This window comes from Saccopteryx leptura, chromosome 1, assembly GCF_036850995.1.
Source record: "Saccopteryx leptura isolate mSacLep1 chromosome 1, mSacLep1_pri_phased_curated, whole genome shotgun sequence".
In the NCBI taxonomy this organism is placed as follows: domain Eukaryota; kingdom Metazoa; phylum Chordata; class Mammalia; order Chiroptera; family Emballonuridae; genus Saccopteryx; species Saccopteryx leptura.
This window is the reverse complement of record NC_089503.1, coordinates 262,894,089-262,899,248: the sequence shown is the minus strand read 5'-3', so window position 1 is coordinate 262,899,248 and position 5,160 is coordinate 262,894,089.

Below are 5,160 nucleotides of genomic sequence, written 5' to 3'. Positions count from 1 at the left end.
GCTGAAATCGGAACAGGAGCTGCTGATGACCTGGTGGTCCCCTACGGACAGGTCGTGTTATACATAGACAGAGTTTGCCCTCAGAGTCAGCGTGGCTTCATTTTTGACAAATCCATTTTTCCTGTGCATGAAAGCCTAAGTACCAGAACCGTATGTATGTTGCTCTATGTCAGTGGTTCTCAACCTTTCTAATGCCGTGACCCCGCAATACAGTTCCTCATGTTGCGGTGACCCCAAACCAAAAAATAATTTTGGTGGCTACTTCATAACTGTAATTTTGCTACAGTTATGATTCGGAATGTAAATACCTGATATGCATTATGTATTTTCCGATGGCTTTAGGCGACCCCGCCGGGGTCGCGACCCACAGGTTGAGAACCGCTGCTCTATGTGAACCTGACCTGCTGGATGTCACTGACGCTCAGACTCAGGATACCTGTGTTCCAAGGATGTCTGAGCAAGGCAGGAGCTTCCTTCTAAAAACACTGTCCTGGACTGACTCATCTCTGCCTGAGAGATACTCTTATCACATGATAATGGGCTGCAAAGAGTTAGAAACATGAGAAGAAGCTACTGGGGCACCAAGGGGGCTTCATGAAGGCAGTGGCACTGGAGACGGGTCTTGAAAAGAGAGGGGGATCCTGACAGTGGAGATGAGCTGAGGCTCATGAATGGGGTGAGGTCATGGGCAGATGGAGCGCGCTGGTTTTGACTGGAGGTCCTGAGCCACAGAGACACAGAGACTCGGGTGACATGGGGCGGGGGAGGAGTGGTGAGGTGACCACAGGTGGGGAGAAGAAGCAGGGGGCTGGATGGCGATTCTGTTCTCTAGGGGAAGAGTAGAGGTCGAGGCCTTGCCTCCCCCGTGACGGGACCCTGTGATCACATGCAGGGTGGCCCGGTGGAGCCTCCTCTGCCAGGACAGGCATCAGGGCCTCCTGCCTTGGTCAGAGGTCGTGCCCACGACGCAAACATGTCCCGTACCTGATAGGTATCTTCTGGGGCTCACCTCCACATGGTTTCCCTGCGCGGCTGGTAAAACAGGCTTGGGCATCTTTTCTGGATTGACCAGAGGAAGCTCCTTCCACTTTGCAGACGGTGAGTGTTGTCACTTGTGCTGAGCAGGCAGGCGGAGGAGCGCTGAGCGCACCCCAGCAGCAAAGGAGGCAGAGCTCTGTGCTGCCGGTTCCAGAAGCCCAGAGCTCTTGTCCCTCGTTTGCCACTCACCCTGGGTGACTCTTTGCCCTCTCTGTGTCCTCACCTGTCAGGGGAGAAGCCTGGCCGTGATGGTTGATTAGAGGCTTTCCAATTCTGGAAGTCTACGTGTCTGTGTCTTTTCTTCCTGGTGGCAAGGGCACACTGGGCTGCTCCAAAGCAGGACACAGGCCGACTGCTTGCCCTGTGTGTGCTCAGACAGGGGGTGCTTTCAGAACTAGGCTATCACAAAAATAAACAAACAAGCAGCTTGCTTGTCACCATCTAGATTGTTTGATTTCACTTGGCCCTGTGTCTGCAGTTAAAGTTTGAGGAAAGAACACCTCCCCAGTCCCTAGGCAGAGAAAGGAGCTCGTGCAAAAAAAAAAAAAAAAAAAAAAAAAAAAAAAAAAAAAAAAAGGGAAAATGCTAAGCGGAAAAACAAGTCTTTGTTGATGCCTTTGGCCTTGAGAATTACAGGTCAGCCGCTACATTAGTCTGACCTCTGGATTTGCACATTTTGGGGCAGGTTGGATCTTAAAAGAGTAGTGTGAGTCATCCTCTCTCCTTTGCATTTTCCCAGTGAAACTTTCTCTCAAAGAAATTCCAGTAGTGGAAATGATTGCCTAATTGCAACCCTGTCCTGTTGTTGCAGGGTTTCCAGCTGCTCCCACTATTATCCCCTCAGTACCTGTTTACTTTCCCTGAGCAGAGGATCTCGGTAAAAACGAGGCTGAAGAAAGGTCACTCCCAGAAAGGAAAGCAAGAACAATGCTGTCTGCATTGAGATGATCCCTTGGCTGTCCCCACCTCTGAAGGAGTGACAGGCTGCTCAGTACTGGCAGGACCAGGGGCCCCCCCGACTCCACTAATTAGCTCACCCCTCAGCCCCTGCGAGACTAAGTGCAGCCTTTGCTCCTTGTCCTCTCCTGTCCCTCTTCCCCAGCAGCTGGGATTGATAACTGTGGATGCCCAAGTCAAATGTCTGCGAAAAAAAATCTGCTTCTTAGTATCCCCTAATGGCTGTGTGGCAAGTCAAGGTTACCTTGAATGAAATGCAGAGGGAAAAATCTATCTATCTATCTATCAAGATGTGAGTCACCACTGTGATGTCATCTGAATATCAACCTGATTCTATTAATTTTGACTGTGTAAGCGCAAAAAATACCAGACGAAAAGGAAAACACGTCTGGTGACAGAGGCAAACACATTCAGAGGCAGACACGCAGAGGGGCGTGCACGACACCAGCGCTGACACACATGTGTTCACTCTGTTGTGCCTGGCAGAGGTGGAAGTTCTATTAGTGGAACAGCTGGGTGTGGGGAAAGATAGCTTTTTTTTTTTTTGGCAGCGTTAATGAGTGTGACCTTCGGTTGGGATACGCAGGCTGCACAGAATGGCAGGCATCTCGAGACCTTGGCGTCCCTCTGTCTCGAAAACATGGCAGGGCTTACACAATTAGGCAATTACGCCTGCTCAGGCTTCCCCGACATGCTCCCTGTAGATGAAGTCTGGCTTCCTCTCCCCAGGCCTTCCCTAGGCTCTCTTCCCGATGCTCTAAACTCTGCTGGCCTCCTGATTTGGTTTTTGGAAGCCAGGCCTGGAGTCTACCATAATGGCTGAAGGCCCGCTTCTCTGGCATTACCTAGGTTCTCTCTATTCTTACAGAAGAGGAGTCTCTGCTCAGTGCCTATTGGGTCTTTATGGGACATCTTTATGGCTTTAAGGCATTTGTTGACAGAGGCCATTGGGGCAGCTAGTGTGAGGCCGTAATAGCACACAGGGCTGGAGTCTAGACATTTGAGCATGAGTCTCAGTACTTCTCTTGACTTCAGTTTCTTCTTCTAAACCTAGGAATCAGCAAACCTTCCCAGCCTACAGAGCAGCACAGGCTGGGCACTGCCCAAGTCAGGACTCCAGGAGGCATGTACCTGGGCTGCTCACGGAGACCCCTGGAGTTACGCAGAACGGGGGCTCTACCTGTTTGCTTCAGAGTTGATTTGTGGGTCATAGGAGATAAATGTGTATTTACTGTCTACTGCTCCTTGCTGTTGGCTGATTTTCCTAGAATATGACCTGTTAGCTACCTGGCCTGGCAAAGGTCTAAACCTATCATCTCCTTCCCAGTCAAATCCTCCATCTTGCTTCTCCTGGTCAACCCGAGCCTGCAGTCTCCAGGGGAAGAGAGGGGAAGACACTGCCAGTGCTGTGGCTTCGCAGGGGTGGACCTCGGGGGTGGGTACACCTTGTGGAAGGGCTTGAAGGAGGCAGCTTCATTCCAGGCAGAGGCGGATTTAACGGCAGGTGCAATGGGTGTGCACCCTGGGCCCCGACTTCTGAAGGGCCCCGCAAAACTCCAACTTGACACTTTTTTCCTAATGATGCCAAGTTTGGTTTCATACGTGCAATTTTAACATTAATAGTTCATAATATTTTTATTTATTTAAAAATATGGTTAACATGTATTTTTTATTTTCCCTGTCTCTCTCTTTTTTTAAAAGGGCCCAATATTTTCTTCTGTGCCCGGGGCCTCAATTGACCTTAATCTGCCTCTGATTCCAGGGTCAAACAGGCCACAGGAAAAACAAGCACATTCAATGTGCCCACCAAAGGCTTGCGCCCTGACATGCACCACAGTCTACATGTTCCTCCCTGAGGCCTGTAACACAGGGAACAAATGTGATTCTTTTTTTTTTTTTTTTTTTGTATTTTTCTGAAGCTGGAAACGGGGAGAGACAGTCAGACAGACTCCTGCATGCGCCTGACCGGGATCCACCCAGCACGCCCGCCAGGGGGCGATGCTCTGCCCCTCTGAGGCGTCGCTCTGTTGCGACCAGAGCCACCCTAGCGCCTGGGGCAGAGGCCAAGGAGCCATCCCCAGCACCTGGGCCATCTTTGCTCCAATGGAGCCTCGCTGTGGTAGGGGAAGAAAGAGACAGAGAGGAAGGAGAGGGGGAGGGGTGGAGAAGCAGATGGGCGCTTCTCCTGTGTGCCCTGGCCGGGAATTGAACCCGGGACTTCTGCACGCCAGGCCGACGCTCTACCACTGAGCCAACTGGCCAGGGCACAAATGTGATTCTTAACACTCACTGTAATTCCACCTCACCTTTTTATCACCCTTAGCAGGTCTCCCCCTCCATCCTGCTCCAGTGGGCGCAGTGGGTCTGGTTGGCTTGTATGGAAGGGTGTATCTGCAGCATGGGGGCCAGGCCAGGCAGCAGTAGGAGGGTGGTCACCCATCAAAGTGAACCCCTAGAGGACCCTGGAATATTTAGGGAATGGAAACTAGAACAGAAGAGGATTCTGGAAACATTCAACCTCAGCGAGGAGTCTCCACATAGAAGAGAAAGCAAAGTTTCCCCACCAGGTTGTGCAACAGAACTAACTATCCAAGAGCTTTTGAAAAACATGAATTACAGAAACTCTGATTCAACAAATTGGAAGTGGGACGATGAATCTGTATTAAAAAGTAAACATTTTATTTGGGGATAATTTTAGGCTTACAGAAGAGTTACAAAGATAATTTGTATTTTAATCATTTTTAATTGTGCAGGACAAAGCACATTTAGATAAGTGACCCAAACAAAATGGTCCCTTGATGATCACAAGTGAATGCCTGTGTCGTCGCCACATGGCTAAGAAATAGGCCATGATCAGCGTCTAGAAGCTCCCCCTGTGGCCTTACCTTTTTCTTTCTACCAAAAGGTTTACTACTTACGCATGCACCCATAAAGCCCGTGGTTTAATGAGCACTGAGTTCATATGATTGTACTCGTTTTTGAACTTTTCTCATGCAGTCATACAGTGTGTGTTCTTCTGGGTCTGGTTTCTTTTAGGGGGTGAGACTCATTCATGTTATTGTGTATAGTTGGAATTTCCTTTTTTTTTCACTGTGTTATGTAATACAATAGTCACTAGGAACATCTGGTAACCAATTTAAATGAGTTAAAATTAAATAAAAATTT